General features: G+C 40.7%; 1 protein-coding gene across 11 annotated transcripts in view; it reads left to right on the top strand.

The window, feature by feature from the left end:
• HS3ST5 (heparan sulfate-glucosamine 3-sulfotransferase 5) overlaps positions 1 to 20,853 on the top strand; it is a 255,464-nt gene that overhangs the window by 17,274 nt on the left and 217,337 nt on the right. For 9 of the 11 annotated variants that reach the window (XM_074948280.1, XM_074948277.1, XM_074948279.1 and 6 more), the window contains exon 2: positions 10,786 to 10,820. The exons of the other annotated variants lie outside the window; for them this stretch is intronic. The gene's annotated coding sequence lies outside the window, so the exon portion shown is untranslated. The remainder of the gene's footprint in view (positions 1 to 10,785; positions 10,821 to 20,853) is intronic. 11 annotated transcript variants of the gene reach the window in all.

Here is a 20,853-nt window from a genome sequence, read left to right as displayed (position 1 = left end):
CAGTACAAAAAATAAATGATTATTTTACATTAGTTGCAGGCCAAAATGTGAGTGGAAACCTGATGATAATTCATTTCCTGTACATTTGTTTGATTTGAATGAATGTATTAAAAGGTTTTGTTAATGCCCACAAATGTTTTCCTAAAAGATAAGTAAAGATGTATTTATTAGACTTAGTTTCTTTTGAAATCACATCCAGACCACTGTTTCCAGAGGTCAGGTCCTTCATGTGGGAATCTACCTTCAGGTCCTTCATGTGGGAATCTAGACACTCTTTAAGTCTATTCTGCTTAATTAGTTGTCCATTACCTTGCCTTGAGACCCACCCTTGATGCAATAAGGGTCAAAGTGACACTTAATTGGAGAGAAGGGTTCTTCATTCCTTCTGGGAGTTGCATGTGGACTATATCTCTCTTGCGGTGACTGCAAATGTCATTGTTGTTTAATAGATTCAGGCCTTGTCTTAATGAAGGACTATATTACTAGCTCTCCTCACTGTGAGTGATCCCTCTCAATTCTTTGCTTAGTCCAACCTCTCAAGGGTAAAGATAAAGCATAAGCCATGCTGCAAACTCTCTCTCCCCAGTTTCACCTGGAATTTCATAAGAAGAAAATAACAAAATTACAAGTTACTCCATGCAAAAAAATCCACCCTGTTACAAATTGGTCTGTTACAGCATACAATCACCCATCTCAAAATTAGATTAATCAGTAACTTGGTATTTGTTCCATTCATAGTGGGGAAACCCTGACTAATTAACAAAGTGAAATATTGCCCTTTTTGTGACTGAAATATGCAAATACTAATGAGATTATATAATTGTGCTGTCGATTAATTAACAACTGTTTTTGGCATGTATTTAGAGAGATTTGCAGTGTCACTATGAGTCTGTTAGAATTCTGACTTAGTATGGTTAATTAACTCAAATCCACTCAAACCTCACATAAAATGCACTTGAGTACAAAATTTAAAACTGTTGCTTGACCGACAGAGAAGCCATTCTGACACCATTGTTGCCCCTCTGCTAAGCAGTAGCAGATGACCAGGATGCTGTGGGTTAGCTTCCCAATTGCAAACAAATGAGTGGCGCTGAGCCACAGTGTATTCTAAGTGTAACTTATTTTTATTTACATGTGAATATCAATCCCAGAACAGAGATGGTCAAACAGCATTCATGGCAATATATTCTTTTGGGAATCTCAGCACAACAATGCCTGGGTCACAATGAGCAACTCTGCCCTGAGAATTGACTCTAATCAGACAGAGTCAAACTCTCCTGCTACTCATGCAGCTTCTCTCCTTTCAAGGACCACTGCCTCTACATAGTTTTTACTGTGTAAGGCTCTGTCTTCACCTGTCATAATATTATAGTGGCAGTGATTGGTTCAGTTACATTCAAATATTTGTGTTCTACCTCTGTCTTCCATGGTTTGTAACTTTCTGAAACATTGACCTGCTGGACTGAAATTTTCCAAGCTTGGTCTCTGCCTGAAGGAGAGCTTGGTTGGAAAGTTTGAAGAAAAATGATCAAGTCATTACTTTTAGTATAAGGAGAATTGAAAATGTTTTTGCTCACTATAAAAATAAAATACTTCCAACCCTTTTTAATAGGATTGCCATCTCTGAGGCACAAAAAACTAGGACATATGGGATGATCCTCAGCCCATAAAACTAGACAGCTGTCAGTGTTTACTGAGAACCCTTACAAATTTCCCAGGAGAGCTACCTCAAAAAAGGGACAGTCCTGGGAAAATCTGGATAAGTAGCAACCCATTTTTTGGAATAGGCATGTAACCAGAACGTCTGGGTATAGAAAGCTGAAATTTGGTATCCAAATAATCCTCACTTGAAGTGCTTTTGAGTAGTCTAGTGAAATCTTGGTTTTGGTTTGACTCAGTTATGACCTGTAAAAAATTGTATGCTGGGCACCTGTCCATGTTTTGTATATCTTTTTGTGTATCTAAATGAATGCTGTGTTGCACATGCTGTGTGGCTAATTTTATAAGTTTACTGAGTATGCAAAGGGGTGAGATAAGGCTGCTCACAATTTGTACAATATGCATGATGTTCTGATATACCTGATCAGCTCTTCATTGGAGATGGGTATTCTGTGGGTCTCCCAAGGAAAATGGGACAGTACATTTCAGTGGTTTGTAATCCAATAGTTCCAAATCGTGGAGTTCACATACTCTATCACCACTTTGTTTCAACTTGACAAATCTTCAGAGTTCTAAAGAGGTGAAGCTCCTTGTCATTTCATTCCTTTTCCCCATTCCCCCCCCCTTTTTTTAACAACAACAGCAACAACAACAAAACACCTAGGAAATCCCATATAAAATCTGTTAGAAGGTTAAGGTCCTGATCTTGCAAAGACTTATGCATAGGAAGAATAATTCCCTCTACTGAAGGAATTACTGTCTGAAATTCTGCGGTCTTTATTTTGCAGAGGCCAGGCTAGATTATGGTCCTTTCTTCTATCCTTGGAATCTATTAATCTATGTATTTAGCTTTCAGCACATGAGGAATCCCATTGAAATCCAGCACCTGGCATCTCTCCACCACCTCTCTGAAACTACTATCTTGTTCTCCAGAATTTCATCTTTTATTTAAATAGAAAAAGTAAATCTCTAGCCATTATGGTTTTGACAAAAACCTCAACTGTGAATGAAGGGTATGTCTTCACTGAAGTATGATAGGCATTTGGGTTAGCCTAGCTCAGATGTGAGCCGCTTCAGTGTAGAGCTACCCCCGACTGCTTTCACATTGTATCTGTACTCATCTGTGTGAGGTGGTAGGACTTATTCAGGCATGTCCCATGATTCTTAGCACTCCATGTTTTTACCAATGGCTTGTGGGAGAACTTGTCTGTCCTGGATATGCAGGGGAACTGTGGGAAGGCATTGGAGGGCTATCTGTACTGGAGTGATTTACATGTGTCCTCACTGCAAAGGGGGTAGGTTACAGCACTTGGGCTTTAACATGTAGGCCAGGACAGGCCAGTCAGCCTGGGTTGAAAGCACTGATGCATCTGGGAGAGGCTTTGTTTGTGGATGGGAGTCAGCTTAGCAGCATGGTCTGGGTTGACTGAAGTGAAGACAAGTCCTGAGTGTAGCCAATACAAGGATATCTATGTGACTCTGCCAGGAGCCTACAGCAATAGCTCGGAGAGGTGAGAATTGCACCATTCATCACAGTGAGGTGTTGCTTCAGATGCCCAGTGTTGACTTATATGTTGACTTATATACACTGTTAACAGTTTCATTCCATGTGTAATAAAGGAAAGGGTAAGTCATACTTCTACACAGTTTACTGTGAGGTCTTATTTTTTTAGTGTCAACAGTAGGTGGTGATTGGGTGAGCTTAATCACTTGTCTCTTCTCCAATTGAGGAGTCAAGTCCAAAGGACATAGCAGAGCTCATGGATATATTCAGGTCCCACCAAGGGGAAGTCAAGTGAAGCTCAGAACATGGATGATGATCTTTTTGCAAATATTCAAATCTACACCGAGTGGTATATTGTGTTAGAAATGTGGGTGGCGCTTATTTTGGGGATGGAACTTGGAAGAGGAGCACCACCTTTCCTCTGCCCCCCGTCTGAGTCTGTCTAGAAGGAATGTTAAAATAAAGTTTTTGGGAAGCCCTAATGTGGACCACAATAAAATTATAATGTTAAAGAAAAAGGGGGATGGCAAGAAACACCTGATTTAAAAAAAAAAATAACTTATTAGTTTCATATTTGTGCATCTGAAAGGACTGATATTTGGAAGAGGAACTTTAGGGACAGGTTTCAGAGTAGCAGCCATGTTAGTCTGTATCCGCAAAAAGAAAAGGAGTTCTTGTGGCATCTTAGAGACTTACAAATTTATTTGAGCATAAGGTGCCACAAGTACTCCTTTTCTTTAGGGACAGTTCCTTAGGTCAAGTATAATGTAGAAATAATTCCCAGGTCTGGAAACTTCTGCGGATGAGCTAGAGCAAAATCTTGGGTATAATAATTCAGATTTTGTACTAAGAGCCATGATACAACTTTATAAAGTGCTCTCTAAATTTAATCTGGAAAATAATTTAGTGTGTGGAATGGCAGGGATCTTCCCACTTTTCCCCTTACTTAAATGCCATTCATCTGGCCTACCTCACTTTCAAGCATCATTGCCAGAATGCAACTAGTTGGAGCCTGTCAATATATCTTCAGAGTCGCTGAGTTGGCCAATGGGTGGCAGCACTCCTAGCTCCTAAGTGAAGAGTCAGTAACTGAGCTCAAGAGCAAACCCTGATCTTTATATGGAAGTGCATTTTACATAAAATAATGTAAATTATGGAAGTTAGCCATTTACTCTTGCTCTATATTTTCATTTACTTATATATTGCAGAATTTAGTGTAGTTGGTCCTTCATGTTAGGAATATGTTGAGCATGAAATGGAGACTACGTCATGCTTTATTATTTAGATTTCTGTAGCACATATGTCTCAGTGCCCCAAGAGCTTACAATCCGAGAGTCTGATCCTGCAAACGCTTAGGCACCTGAGAAAATTTACTTTCACAAGTAGTGAAAGTACAACTAGTCATTAATACATGTATGACTTCTGATTATCATTTAAATGTATATTTGTAATTAAACATGAATTAATAAATAGTAATTTGTATAGTAACTTGCCAGCAAGTTAAAGAAGTATGGGCTGGATGAATGGACTATAAGGTGGATAGAAAGCTGGCTAGATTGTCGGGCTCAACGGGTAGTGATCAATGGCTCCATGTCTAGATGGCAGCCGGTATCAAGTGGAGTGCCCCAAGGGTCAGTCCTGGGGCCGGTTTTGTTCAATATCTTCATAAATGATCTGGAGGATGGTGTGGATTGCACCCTCAGCAAGTTTGCAGATGACACTAAACTGGGAGGAGAGGTAGATACGCTGGAGGGTAGGGATAGGATACAGAGGGACCTAGACAAATTGGAGGATTGGGCCAAAAGAAATCTGATGAGGTTCAATAAGGATAAGTGCAGGGTCCTGCACTTAGGACGGAAGAATCCAATGCACCGCTACAGACTAGTGACCGAATGGCTAGGCATCAGTTCTGCAGAAAAGGACCTAGGAGTTACAGTGGACGAGAAGCTGGATATGAGTCAACAGTGTGCCCTTGTTGCCAAGAAGGCCAATGGCATTTTGGGATGTATAAGTAGAGGCATTGCCAGCAGATCGAGGGACGTGATTGTTCCCCTCTCTTCGACACTGGTGAGGCCTCATCTGGAGTACTGTGTCCAGTTTTGGGCCCCACACTACAAGAAGGATGTGGAAAAATTGGAAAGAGTCCAGCGAAGGGCAACAAAAATGATTAGGGGACTGGAACACATGAGTTATGAGGAGAGGCTGAGGGAACTGGGGATGTTTAGTCTACGGAAGAGAAGAATGAGGGGGGATTTGATAGCTGCTTTCAACTACCTGAAAGGGGGTTCTAAAGAGGATGGCTCTAGACTGTTCTCAGTGGTAGCAGATGACAGAACAAGGAGTAATGGTCTCAAGTTGCAGTGGGGGAGATTTAGGTTGGATATTAGGAAAAACTGTTTCACTAGGAGGGTGGTGAAACACTGGAATGCGTTACCTAGGGAGGTGGTGGAATCTCCTTCCTTAGAAGTTTTTAAGGTCAGGCTTGACAAAGCCGTGGCTGGGATGATTTAGTTGGTGTTGGTCCTGCTTTGAGCAGGGGGTTGGACTGGATGACCTCCTGAGGTCCCTTCCAACCCTGATATTCTATGATTCTATGATGATTCTATGATTCTATGATAGTGCCTAAGCACCATCCAAGAACAGGGTCCCATTGTGCTAGGCACTGTACAAACAGTAGTAGATGGTCCCAAAAGCTTACAATCTAAATAGGCAAGACAGGCACAGGGCAGGTGAAAGGATAGAACACACCAATAGAATGAAGACTGTGATGATGGTAAGCATCATGTTAGTTTCATGGTTTTATTGATTTCTTGGTTTAGTTCAGAGGGGATCAGCTAAATGGAGAGGGAAGGGGGACAGGTCAGGAGAGACGAGGATAAAAGGGACAGGGGTGGAGTAAAGAGACTGAGGAAGGGGGAGGGGAAAGGTTGGAACAAACAGCCAATCAGCATGGAGCAGAGAAAATCCTGTTCGATTATTCTGACATACCATTAAATTTGATATTTTAACTATGACCAACCCATTAAATATAATTATATCAAAATATTGTCCCTGTCATTCTGTATAAAGAAGAAATATACATGCCCACTTACATATTAACCAGGATAAATTTATTAGGAGAGATCATAAACCATCACACTACATTTTGGTTTAGTGGTCTTCTTTGCAGCATAACAGGAGTAATTTAAGGGGAGTTCTGAGTTCTGAAGCTGTCAGTTGAGTCACTTAGTATACTAATTTTGGTTCTCTTAATCTTTTTTTGTATTGTATATAAATAAATGTTTCTTTTTTATTTTTTTACGGTGATGTGAAGTGCAAAACATTTTATGAAATACTTTGCCAGTTGTGCTACCTGCTTGTCTCTGTCATGTAAGCATTTCAGCCAAATTTTCAGAAGCACTTTGTAAGTGCTCATACCTCAGTTAGGCACCCAAAAATTGAGGCAACCAAGATCAGTGGCCATTATTTGAAATTCTTGACTTGTCTTTTTAACTTAACTGGAAGAAAGTGTTTATGTAATCCTTATTGTATAGGGGAAAATAAAGCTACATTAAAAGAAGATGGTTAGGGTTGCTAAATAAAGACCTCAAAAGTTAGGAAATGCCAGCATATAGGTTACCTGTGCAACATTAATTTGAACCCCTGGTGCACATGCATCATTATACAGTTTTTAATCACATACTGTTTTTCCCCCGTAGACTCCCTGCCTTGTTCAGTGCATAGAATGTACAGTGCTCAGTTAATGAGCATCTCTTCAGTATTTTGTTTTCTTCTTTGAGTTGGTGGCCCCATGCCTTATTTACTTCACATTATTCTAAGCTGTGAAGACAGAATTATTAATTTCCTCCTGAGCTTTTCTATGGTACTTCTCACTATAGTATCTCAGTGCTTCAGGAAAATTAATGAATTTATTTTCACAGACCCTGTGAGATGTGGGTGTGCTTATTATCCGTGTTCTTACAGTTTGGAACTGAGGCAGAGGGATATTAAGCTCAAAAGTACCCACTGATTTGGGGTGCCTAATTTGAGATACCTATTAGAGGGTCACAGAAGAGGAAGTTGGAGAAGGGTGATTTGGGACGGTTGGTAAGAAGGAGGAAGTCCCTTATCAGAACCATTCCATAGCTTTGTAAGTTCAGGTCCAGTGCAATGTTGGACCTCACTTTCAAGCTGATGATTCTTTATTAAGAACAAAAACAAATAACTGGTTTGCCTATCTTTGCCACAAACCAAGAATGAACTATGACTCTCTCTGGCAGGGTGTGAATGGCAGAAAAGTTGAAGGGCACTTCTTTCATAATGTCACAACCAGCCCAGTCAAAAGCTTTACTGGGTAAGGCATTACATTTTGATGAAAAAATTAGAATATGAAATTAACATTGCATACATTAAATGGATTAAAAACTGACTAGTTGATAGATCTCAAAATATAACTGTAAATGGGGAATTGTCATCAAGCATGTGTTTCCAGTGAGGTTGATTCTTGGTCCTATACTATTTAACATTTTGTCAATGACCTGGAAGAAGGCATAAAATAATCACTGAAAGATTGCAGATGACCTAGAAACTGGGGGAGTGGTAAATAATGAGAGGAAAGTTCACTGAGAGAAATCTGGATCGCTTGGTAAACTGAACACAAGCAAGCAACTTGTGTTTTTAATATGGTTAAATGTATACAGCCCATACTTATAGGATGGGGGGCTCTATCCTGGGAAGCAGTGATTTTGAAAAAGATTTGGGGGTCATAGAGGATAATACGCAGAATATGAGCTCCTGGTGCAATACTTTGGCCAAAAGAGGTACTGTGATACTGGGATGCATACATGGGAATCTCAGGTAGTGGTGGAGAGGTTATTTTACTGCTTTATTTGGTACTGGTGCAACTGCTGCTGGAGTACTGTGTCCAGTTCTGGTGCCCACAAATCAAGAAGGACGTTGATATATTGTAGAGGGGGGTAGAGAAGAGCTGTGAGAATGATTTAAAGGATTTGAAAACCTGCCTTATAGAGAGAGCTTGAGCTCTTCAGTCTATTTAGCTTAACAAAAAGAAGGCTAAGGGGTGACTTGATTAGTCTAGAAGTATCTACATGGGGAACAAATATTTAATAATGGGATCTTTAATCTAGTAGAGAAAGGTGTAACATGGTCCAATAGCTGGAAGTTGAAGTGAGGCAAATTCAGACTGGCAATAAGGTCTACATTTTTAGCAGTGAGGGTAGTTAACCATTAGAACAACTTACCAAGGTTATCAAGGTGGTGGATTCTTCATCTCTAACCATTTTAAAATAGAGATTGGATCTCTTTCTAAAAGATGTGCTCTGGGAAACATTTTGGGGAAGTCCTATTGACTAGGAAGACACACTAGATGATCCCTTCTGAGCTTGGAATGTATGAATCTAAGAAATGGTAGCATAATGTTTTAAAATATGGATTGAGCCATTTAATCTTGTGACTTACTGCGAGTCCATAGAAGTCACAACTGAGGAACTTGCCATGATAAAGTGTATAAAAGCAAATATGTCCATCACCAATCTTTGTCATGTTGTATTTTCATATTGGTGACATGGCTTAGAGGTTAGCTGTGGAGTAGATGTAATCAGTTATTTGCTACCAAGGAGCCCAGGTCCCACTGTCTCTTATCTCTTTCTCACTTCTGTCTAGATTCATTGATCTCTGATTAGTCATCCAGTTTGCAAGGAGTGTCCCTCTTGGTTTACACTAACGACAGCCTAGATATTAAGAAAGCTATACTTCTCCATTCTCTGACATGCTTTAGGCACCTTGAGAATTCAAATTTCTTTCCAAAATTTGGCGTCTCGAAGTAGGCTGTAGCTGGCTTCCTATCTCCCTACTGAAGGAAACTTCCTTGTCAGTTATAATGGTCCTTAGCCTATTTCCCTCAGCTTTCCTTGCTCCCCCATTATCCTTTGTCATGTCATAAGTAACAAGCGTTTCTACTCCTAACAATAAAATAGCATTACATTTTTATTATCCAAATTAAGAGGAACATGAGTGACTGTTTCAGATACAATGTCATCAAATAAACCTGGCTGAGAGTAAATTAACTCCTGTCATGTATGGAATATGATTAGTTTCCCAGCTTCAACTTCCTTTATCCAGCCCACCTGGTCACTCCATGGTATAAAATGTTACAATCTCAGTGTTCTTTAAAATGTTTGCAACACTTTTTTCCTTCTTCTGTGTTAAAGGAGTATCACCTTGATGCAATTCATGATTACAATAATCATTTTATAATTTTTGTCTCCATATGTTGTTTCGTTGAAATAGCTATTTGTATTAATCCTTTCCACCGTAAAATGTACTTGGCCTACATGTAGCATTTTATCATACTATTTTAATTTCCAGTTATTTGCTTTTCTTCTAATACAGAATTCAAAAATAGATGCTGCAAAAAGTTCAGTGGTGATGGTTCAATATGTGGCATTTTTTGTTTTTGTTTTTTGTTTTAAACGGGCATTGAAACAAGATAGCTGTATGGTATTTTATGTCACTGCTTAGCCTGAGGGTGCTGGCTTTTGGTTGGGGCACTAAATTGAAACTAAGGTCTTGATCTCTTCATTTCATTGGAAAAAAGATAGTATGGCGCTCTTTGCAAGTGTAGGGATGTTAATTCTAGTGTCCTGGACAAATTTCAATTTTGATAAATATATTCTGCCTACAATTCCCCCTGAAGTTTCAAATGAAGAAATTATTTCTTTACTTCCCCTCCTAAGAATTGTTGTACAGTGTTGTAGGCACAGAATGAGTACTGCATTGCACCCCACCGAAGACACATTTGTGTGTTTGGAGCTTGATCCTGTACTTTTTACAGTCTGTAAAGCACTTCCTGATCTTTGGGGATGAAAGCAACTGTATAAACATCATATTATTTGGTCACAAGCCTGGGGCAATTTGTTGAGTAATATTGGCCAGCTGGAGGATGCGTGGGGTGCAATAGTGCACGATCTGTGGAGGTGTGAATTGCACCCTCACAGAGCTAAGATGTGTGGATTGCTATTATTAGTGTCCTCAATTACTGAAGTATGCAAGGAAGAGATGACTAAAAATCATGCTAATTTTTTTTTTTTTTTTTGCCTTTGGTTGCTACTGTCTCGAAGAAGATAAATAAAATGGTATTTGATGTAAAAAGCCAAAATGTCAGTATGGTGGAAATATATAAATTTCCATGAGAAAGATACCCCAGCCCATACTGACCCCATGTAAGGGCCAGGAACAATCACAGTACTTGAATACTGATGAGGTTAGTGACATTGGGTGGAGAGCGCAACTGAAGGAAACAGCAGAGCTGGCCAGTGCAGATGAGAACACAAGTTACTTTCTCTGAAAGGGTGGCACAATAGCCACTTTGCGTTTGGGTGGTATGGAGCTCTGAGAGGCATTATGTCTGACACACAATGCTTCCCAGAGCTGTCACTTGGTTAGTGTAGCTTTGGGCTGCCCCAATGCAGGGCAGCAACTACACAATACAAGCCAAACCCTTGAGCTGAGCTGATATACTACTTATTGCTTTACAATCAAAGGAGTCTGTTAGTTACCAATGTACAAGTAGAGCTCAGATTTTTTTAATAAAAAATACAGATTTATTTTATTTTGTATTGTAGGAGACAACAAAGAATAGGTGCACCTTCAAAAAAAAGTAAGTGGTCGTCTTTTTTTACATCCAATTGTTCAATGTAAATATGCATTCATTTAATTGTGATAAATTTTAAGGTTGTTGTCAGACCAAAAGTGTGTTTTCAGTTATTGGCACTTAATCTGGGATGCAAATGGGAGGTAGGCGCCCATGGGAGCTTTAGAGGGGCATTGGCAAAAGGTAATTGAGCATGCGACTGGGTTAGGTTCTGGCTGTAGTGGTAGGGGATAGGGGCTTTCAGCCTGTTTTCAGAATTGTACAAAGTGCAACCATGTCCAGAGAGTCAGGGCCATCCCAAGTGAGAGCAAGGTGGTGTGAGGAGTAAGGTAGTGGGGGCACTGGCCTCACCCATGCCTAGTGGGTTTGGATGGGAATCAGATTGGGGTGCCCTCACCAGTCAGTGTGGAGTTCTCAGCTTTTTAGCAGAGGGCAAGGACATCCTGTCACTTTTTATAGTCCAAGTCATGCTGTTGCAGTCTGTTATGCTTTTTAGTGGGTGTTTTTGTGCCTGTAGGACCAATTAGCATATACTAATATGAGAGCAGATGGTGTGGCCATGCAGCCCAGGGCTCCCTGCTTCTTGGTTTTGAGAATTATCTTCTCAAGTGGCCATATTGGTTTGTCTGATTCATCTCCAAATGCAAAAAGATTATTTTTAAATCATCATTATGCAAGCACAGGGTCCTTGCAGCTCACCTAGGTTAGCACAAACAATTGCATGGCCTCCAACTCATCCTCCAGCTCCCCTCAGAATCACCCCAAACCCCTGTCAGTTTTACTCCTACTCCTTTCACTAAACATCCCCTAAAGAAATTGTAATTTGCAGGACAGTGATTTGCTGGAGAAAGAAAGAAAGGTAAGGAGGTCAGGACATGGCATGGTACCAAAGCTCACCAGGAGCTAATTGCTGTTCTCATTGGAAAATGGACTAGAGGCCAATAAAGTCCGTTGCGAGAGGGGTAGGTTGTTTCGTAGAACAGCTCTGGGTTTTTAACGTTTTGTGTTGCTCTGGGAGGGTGGGGAAGCCATACTAGTACAGCAAAACTGGTCTCACTGACCACTGCCATATTTGTTCTGGTCATGATGTGGTTAACAGTCAGGGCGCAAGGGGCCCAGCACTCTACACACCCATTGTGTGCAACAGCTGACTGGGACTAGCCTCCAAAGCAGCGCTCATGAACAGCACAGTAAAGAAAACGTTTCACGTACGGTATACTGTTCTTTGAAAGGAGGGTTCAGTTGCAACCACTGTCTTGACTTTTATCTCCCTTGCTCCCTTCGGTCAGGATAGTAAAATGCTCTGCAATATGCTCCTCTAGCGTAGTTATGAGGACCCTATGCAGTCCAAACTTGATATAGTCACTGGTATAGCTGACCCAGCTGCTCCACAGCTCAAGGGTATCAACAGGCATGGATGGTGGGTGGTGTCTACACAGGGCCCTCATTCAGATCACAGGACCTATTTGACTAGCATGAGAAATAATGTGTTATAATATGACTGGGTCCTGGTCCCCATTAATCTTTTTCTCCCCCCCAAAAAACACAATAAATACAGTTGAAGTTCAAAAAGCATATTTAATATAATTTTCAGGAATAGTTAGATTGTAAGTTCTTTGGGGATCTTCCCTTTTATGTGTTGCTGTAATGCGTACATGTTCACCTAGGACTCTCTTGGGCACTGTAATCAAATAACTGATACCAGTATCACTGTGCAGCAGCCATGTCTCATTGTCTTGTCTAGTTTGGAATTGAGGGCCTCATCTATGGGAGTAGTAGTAAAAGAAATTCAGTATAATATAGCAAACACTTACAGCCTGACCCAGCCCACTGAGGACCCTACTATAGAATAAATAACCCTTCCTTATTCATTTTCTCCACATCATTCATGATTTTGTAGACCTCTATAATCTCTCCTCAGTTGTTTTTATTCCATCAAGACCCAGAAAAACTGACTACCATTGTCAAGGTTCCTCCCCCACTCTGAACTCTAGGGTACAGATGTGGGGACCTGCATGAAAAACCTCCTAAGCTTATCTTTACCAGCTTAGGTCAAAACTTCCCCAAGGTACAAAATATTCCACCCTTTGTCCTTGGATTGGCCGCTACCACCACCAAACTAATACTGGTTACTGGGGAAGAGCTGTTTGGACACGTCTTTCCCCCCCACAAATACTTCCCAAACCTTGCACCCCACTTCCTGGACAAGGTTTGGTAAAAAGCCTCACCAATTTGCCTAGGTGACTACAGACCCAGACCCTTGGATCTTAAGAACAATGAACAATCCTCCCAACACTTGCACCCCCCCTTTCCTGGGAAATGTTGGATAAAAAGCCTCACCAATTTGCATAGGTGACCACAGACCCAAACCCTTGGATCTGAGAACAATGAAAAAGCATTCAGTTTTCTTACAAGAAGACTTTTAATAAAAATAGAAGTAAATAGAAATAAAGAAATCCCCCCTGTAAAATCAGGATGGTAGATACCTTACAGGGTAATTAGATTCAAAACATAGAGAACCCCTCTAGGCAAAACCTTAAGTTACAAAAAAGATACACAGACAGAAATAGTTATTCTATTCAGCACAGTTCTTTTCTCAGCCATTTAAAGAAATCATAATCTAACACGTACCTAGCTAGATTACTTACTAAAAGTTCTAAGACTCCATTCCTGGTCTGTCCCCGGCAAAGACAGAATATAGACAGACACACAGACCCTTTGTTTCTCTCCCTCCTCCCAGCTTTTGAAAGTATCTTGTCTCCTCATTGGTCATTTTGGTCAGGTGCCAGCGAGGTTACCTTTAGCTTCTTAACCCATTACAGGTGAGAGGAGCTTTCCCCTGGCCAGGAGGGATTTCAAAGGGGTTTACCCTTCCCTTTATATTTATGACAACCATTTTGAAGGTTAATAACATACACATTTATAATGTTCTTTTTCAAATTATGCCTAGTTTATAGGAATCTTGTAAGTAGTTTTAATAGTAACTAGGATCACTTTATTGCATTATGTATTCAGTAACTATTTTGGATTATTGTGTGCTGAATAACTTAAACCCAAATGATGCATTATGAAAGTACTTAATATGAAGTAAATAAAATTTGTAGATGTGCTCATGTACCCTTTCAGGTTAATCTGTGACAAGAGTAATCTACAAAACAATTCTAAGACACTTGACAAATTTGAATATATTACTTCACTTCTTACACCTATGTAAAGTTTGGATCTTTGTTTTCACAGAATTTCCCCCCATTTCAAAAACAAAAATCCTGCTGTGTAATGGTCCCTCTATCCAAATAGGAATTTTAAAAGTGGGCAGAGAAGTTCCTCCTCTTTCTGAATGGACACAATGACTGTTTGATACTTAACGGCATACTCTGCATTCATCAATAGAAAAGCAAGCTCTTTCATTTTGTAATGAACAGTAGCAGATTGGTTTAAAACTATAGTAAGGTCAGAATTTGTTATAATGTAGAGTGATGTCATTAGCTTTCCATCTTCTCTTGTATAATTATGGAGTGTAAAAAGGAAAGCACTCTAGTTCTTCCACTGTTTAGACACCAGGAAGTGGGGATGAGTAGTGAAGCGTGTGGATCTGTACTGGCAATGTACAGTAGCTAGACTTATTGATAAGTAACCTTCTTTCTCTTAGTAATACTGTCAGAACAGATCTGCATGCTAGGGTGATAGCCTGAGTGAATCAAACTTTTTTTACAGATCTGTTGTAACCTTGCTGGTATCACAGTACTTGAAGATCGAGCACTTTCTACCATCTTCAAAGTAGCTTCTACAGTGTGTTTCGGGAATGTTGGCATTATTGAGATATGCAAAGCTGCTATCTGGGACTTTATTCACACAATTACAAAGTTATTTATTGACTTGGCTTCTTGACCAAATACCTGTTCAATCCTGCTATCTAATATCCCAAGTATGGATCTTCACACGCTAGATGTGAAAAGCATACTTCCTTTCTGAAAAGTTGGTCTTTCTGATGTAATCACTAGAAATTGCTTTATATTACTGCTGTCTTGAAGACTGGATTTTTTAACAACAATAATAACAAAGAGGTACTGCTTCTATGGTTTATACACAGGATTAGAGTGAAGGAGACCTGGGTTTAGTTCCCAGCTGTACCACAGACTTCCTGTTTGACCCTGGGAAAATACTTTTCTCTTTCCCTTTGCCTTGTGTATTTAGATTTTTAAGATCTTCAGGGCAGTGACTGTCTCTGGCTGTGGGTTTGTACAGTGCTTGGCACAATGGGGTCCCTATCTTAGCTCTAGGTATTGTGGTAATACCATATTATAGATATAGGAAGGAATGTTAAGTTTAACTAGGAAACTTAGCTGAGACTTAATACCTATCAAAGGTTTTTTTGAGTTGGTGAAAATCCATTATTTTTTAAATAACAGGATATAGCTGTATTTGTTTTCAGTGCATTATATTACAAAGTCTACTGGAAGTACTGCAGATCTTTGAAGGTTCAAATGAATGCTGCTTCCAATGAGCTTATAATAAATTATGCATGACCAGTGGTGCTGTTTATAAAGTGTGTATTGTTCCTCTGATAGTTCCTGAAGACTTTGAAGAGTGCACACCGGAGAGGCAAGGCATGAAGTGGTGAGGCTGTTGAGCTAAGTTGGGGAAGACTTCTTTGGAGCTAGGGAACAAAGACACCTACAGGGCTCCCTGCTTCCTAGTGCCCTTTGGAGTTTAAGCTCTCTGCATGATCCTCTTATTTCATTCTGCTCCCTTTAATTAGCACACCTGTGTACATACTGAAGTCTGTAGAAAAATGCCTCCAGTCTGAACTGGGTCCAGCAAAACTTTCACTTTTTATAAAGTGAGCATGACTGGTCATTATTACTGGGAACTTTAAGAAATCCACCAGGATGGCAATTTTTTAGGAGAATTGGGAATGACAAGCAATGAGACTAGAAATAAAGTGGGCAGCTGGGGAATTGGAAAGGTTGACTGGGAGCTAAGGAGCAAGGGGCTTTGGAGGCCTATGTCTGGACTTTCAGTAGAGGTAAGCCACTGAGGTCAGTGGGAACTGTGGGTGCTCAGTATCTTTGAAAATCAGGCTATATGAGCTCATTAGGGTTCCTTTCTTCTCTTCTTCTCCTGGTCCCCAGGGCCACGCAGACCTCAAGCTCCACAGGGTATCTGCCTCCCACTAGTTCTTGGCGTCTTCCGCACTTTCTCCTCTTGAAATGTGCATTCTCACTGGTTTGGATTTTTCCTCATTTAGTGGTGGTGTGTAAGTAGCTGCGGTTGAGGATATCCAGCAACTTGCACAAGTCTGTGCAAACTTCAGCCTCCTTCATTCAGCATGTTGAAGTGCTTATGAAAAACTTTAACTGATGCAGCATAACTTGCTGTGCCAGCTCCAGAAAGCCATGCTTGCTCCACTCACTGTTTGCATGGAAGAGATTGTCTTTGAACATTTTATCCAGCATCTTTTTTTCTTCTGTTGGTTAGAATGGTGACAATTTATGTGTGAATTAAGAATTTGGGGCCAGATTAACTTGTTATTTAAGATTTAGTTATGGCTGCTTTGCTTCACCAGAGTGACACAAAACAATTGAAGCATACCAGTGAATCTGGCCCATTCCTAATAATTTATTTGCTTTTTTTGTTTTTGCTAGAAAATATTTTTGTGCACCAAGTTGTAATAGAGACTATTTAAGTGTGACCCTATTTTGAATAGTGACTGCATAAATTGTCTCCAAACTCAACAGACTTTCTCTTTGTGTGCATTCAGTGTCACATCAGTTTACCTGATTAACAAAATTTAAGTTTCAACTACTTTTTACTTCTGCTGGTTCTTCAGAGCCAACAGAGCTAATATTGAATTAGCTAGATTCTATCTACTTTGTTCATCACCAACAGAACTGTTTATTTAAGTTCCAGTCAATTGCACCTGAGCAGTCCCATTGAGGGCCTAATTTAAAGGCAGTGGGGTGCCACACTATTAACTGAGGGCTTCATTTGGCGTTCAGAATATCTACTACTGGTGGTGATGTGTGAAAAGGAAACGCGACTTGGCTTTCAGATCCCAGGGTGAGTTTGCCTGAATCTGCTATCTACTTACCACACATCTATGAATGTAGGAATGGTAAAATTACTCTGTAAATTAATAGTTTAGTCAAGAATAATTCTGTAATCCTCAATTTTTAGAGGAAAAACTATTGTAAACTATTTAATTTCCTTTGCACTGGTTGACTTATTATGCTTACTCATATAACTTTTCATTCTCACATAAATAGATAAGTGTCCATTCAGGCCTATTGACCATGAGGACCATCATGGAAGGTAGTGGGTGTTTGGTGTTAGTTATTAATGACATCCACCTTTGTGCAGAGTTGATATTAATTATAATAACTTGTATGTTAAATTCTAGTTTGGAAAGAGAAAGGAGCATGGAAGGCTGTTTTGCTAAACTATATGATGTGTTTTAGAGGTAGCATAGTGGAACTAAGATATATATTTTATTTTGCAGATGATAAAAGGAAAACCTTTTTACATTTATTCTTTCCACAAATGAATCTTACCTTACAACTGTGGCAAACTGTTGGGTGTCCATGAAGAAACCGCTCAAAAGCCACAGTGTGAAGTTCCTGGTTGGAAGGGGTTCCTTCCCCAGGGAATTACTGTATTACAGTGGTTTTTTGTTTGTTTGTTTTGTTTTATTTTTTTAACAAATATATCTACATTTTAATAGGTTGAAAAATTCTTAAAGAAAACAAAGCAAAATAAAATAAAGCTTAAATGAATGTTGCTCATGAAAAAGTAGACTGAAGTTCAGCATTTCTGTTTAAAAATAATAATTTTAAGAAATAATTCTATTCCTTAAAGTGATACCTAGATACAGCAGACTCTAACTTATTGTACTTTAGAAAAATTAGCTGTTAGATTCCTTCCCTATTGTAATCTTATGAATAATCTCCAAATGAGCAACTCTCTTTCTTAAGTGACCACTTAAAAATATTGCCATGTGGTTTCTAGCACAATTTTGCTTGACCTTTAGTTAAAGAGCAGCTCTCCTATGAAACCATTTTATGCTTGTCTCTTGAGTGGTCACTTCTTGCACATGTACATTCATTCAATAAAGATGTGCCATCTAGTTGAAAGTGTGCCAGTATTTTACAGCTTCCCCTCGTCACTTCTACCTAATGTTGTGAAACTATTTAATACTTTCTCTTATACTGTTTTGTCACTTTGTATGACCTGACCGTATCTAGACATACATCACACACTACCTCTTTTTCCCTCTTTGCAGTGGGTGGGAGCAAGTCAATTACTTATCAGGATACTATCGTGTTTAATTCTTGTGGATATTTAAAGCATCATACTATGTTAAGGTCTTCCATAGATGGTAGGTAAGTAATATATTAGTAAGAATCATGGAAGTGACTCAAATTTGAGTCTGAGGGGGCACTAATGTTACAGGGGCCCTGATGTTGCATGGTGGTAAATGCCTCCTGCAGGTTTCAAAGCATCATCAGCTGTCACTGGATTCAGTGGGAGCTAAGGGTGTCAGCATCTTGGAGTTTGTCTGCATGGAAGTGTAATAAACCAAGCCTCACTCCAAGGACTTTCTTTGCACTGTAGCAGTATCCACATTGAGCTGTGGATTCACATCCTGGCTTGCTACACAATGACTCGCTGTACAGATGAGCCCTCAGAGTACCTTTTTCCAGTGTCGCTTCTGTTGCTTAGAAAGTGGGTTAAACTAAGCTGAAGAAAGCTACTCTTATTCCAGAATAAGTATCCACACAGAGGAATTATACTGATATAAATATAGCAGTTTAACTATACCAGTGTAATGATATTGGTATAACTGGATACATTTCCTGCTGGTACTGTCTATATTGGAAGAGAAGCTCCATCTTGCTGTCTAGCCCTGATCCATTAGGAGGGGTTCCTTGGGCAGTGGCTGATAAGAGCTCCTGGCATTGTGGCCCACTGAAGCAAGCTGGAAGTTGTCGTATTAATTTAGATGGAATATATGGGCTAAAGATTTTAAAATAACCCAGTCACTGCCCAACAGTGTTGAACAAGGTTTGGGGTTTGGTTTACAGAGACAGTAGCCTGCTTAGTACCCTGGCAAACATACCTTTAATACAGGGTTGAAAGGATTTTTAAGGATACAGAGAAGAAGGAAAAACAGTTAAAGCATTTGCAGTGTAAAGTATTAAATAAGGCTTTTATTTTAACACACCTGGTTCCCTTTCCCTTTAGCTGGAGAGAGTTTTAAGCAACACGCCCCACCCCAGTTTGACAGTCTCTTTGATATCATCTAAGATGGTAAAAACTTCCCTTCTGGTTAAGGGAAAGAAGTTAGTTGAGATGGGCTGGAACTCTTGCTGCTGCTGTCCAGTCCAATCTTGATTAATTTCAGGTGGTATTTGGGAGTCGGCTGGAACTGGTAGGGGTGGCAGTAAAATTGCCAACTTTCTAATTGCAGAAAACCAAACACCCTTGTCCCACCCCTGTCCTGAGGCCCTTCCTTGAGGCCCCACCCCCTGCTCACTCCATCCCCTTTCCCTCCATTGCTGTCTTCCCCACCCTCACTCACTCATTCATTTTGACTGGTCTGGGGCAAGGGAGTGGGGTGAGGGCAGGGGTGAGGGCTCCAGCTGGGGGTGCGGGCTCATGGCTGGGGCAGGGGGTTGGGGTGCTGGAGGAGGTGCAGGGTGCAAGCTCCAGGAGGGAGTTTGAGTGTGGGAGGGGGTTCTGAGCTGAGGCAAGGGGTTGGAGCATGGGAGGGGGTTTGGGATGCGGGCTCCAGGTGGCACTGACTTCGGGTGACTCCCAGGAAGTGCTGACATGTTCCTCTGCCTCCTAGGTGGAGGGGTGGCCAGGGGGCTCAGCACTGTTCCCACCTGCAGGCGCCACCCCCGCAGCTCCCATTGTCTGTGTTTCCCGTCCAATGAGAGCTGCAGAGCTGGCGCTCGGGGTGGTGCCTGCAGATGGGGGCAGTGCGCGGAGCCCCCTGGCTACTCCTCTGCCTAGGAGCTGGAGAGACATTCCAGCCACTTCCTGGGAGCCGTGTGGAGCCGGGCACAAAACCTGCCTGCCCCGCTGGCACTGCGGCCAACCGGACTTTTAGTGGCCCACTCAGATGTGCTGACCAGAGCCACCAGGGTCCCTTTTTGACTGGGTGTTCTGGTTGCAAATTGGATGCCTGGCAACCCTAGGTGGCAGTGTCATCTGGCTCCCGCTCTCTGGCCCAGTATGGTCAGGACATCTCAAGGAAATGGTTGGGGTGGCAACCATGATGGTGAGGTTTGCTTCAGTATCCTCTCCTTTCCTCCCTATTTTCTCCCCCAAAGTCTTTCTGTAAGAACCCACAAAGGGAATGGTCAGTGGAATAGCCCATCCCCTCCTTTTGTCCATCAATTATGCCTAGTTTCCAACACACCAATTTTGATTATTTAATAGTTAAGCCCTTGCCTAAGAATTCATCACTTAACATTAGGAATCCCAGCTAATTATCATCCATCTGTACCTCCCTCTTTTGAAAGGGAAGTTTATAGAGTGACTGGTGGTGAGGCAAACTTGGCAATAACTGAGTTCTCAGGTTTACTTAAAATTTGTCAAATGGTTTTAGAACGTGGAATGGCACTTGGCACAGATGCTGCACCAGTCTCAATAACTGATCTTCCTGTGGAGGATTCTCAAATGCCCATGCTGGTGTGGGGTTTGTGTGTGTGTGTGTTTTTACAGCTTTTGCCATTTGATATTGTTGTTCATGAGATTTTTCACATGGCTGTGAACCCTCCTGAGATTGCTCTTGTGTGGCTCAGCTGTTCTCTGAGAGGACCCAGAGAGAACTGTTAAGTGATCATCCACTGTAAATACTATTGAGGGGCAACACCTAAGAACAAAACTGTCCATTGATACTAAAGCCTCTCTCCTCCTACTGTATTTTTCCTCATTTACACTTGAACACAGGTTGCAAAAGTCTGCCATAACTCATATGCCAATTGCTACTAAGATGAAAAGTGAACGCAAAACTGGTTGTAAAATGCTACCA

Source organism: Natator depressus, chromosome 3 (genome assembly GCF_965152275.1).
Source record: "Natator depressus isolate rNatDep1 chromosome 3, rNatDep2.hap1, whole genome shotgun sequence".
NCBI lineage: Eukaryota > Metazoa > Chordata > Testudines > Cheloniidae > Natator > Natator depressus.
Note: the sequence above shows the minus strand (reverse complement) of the source record. Positions and strands in the feature narration are given on the sequence as shown.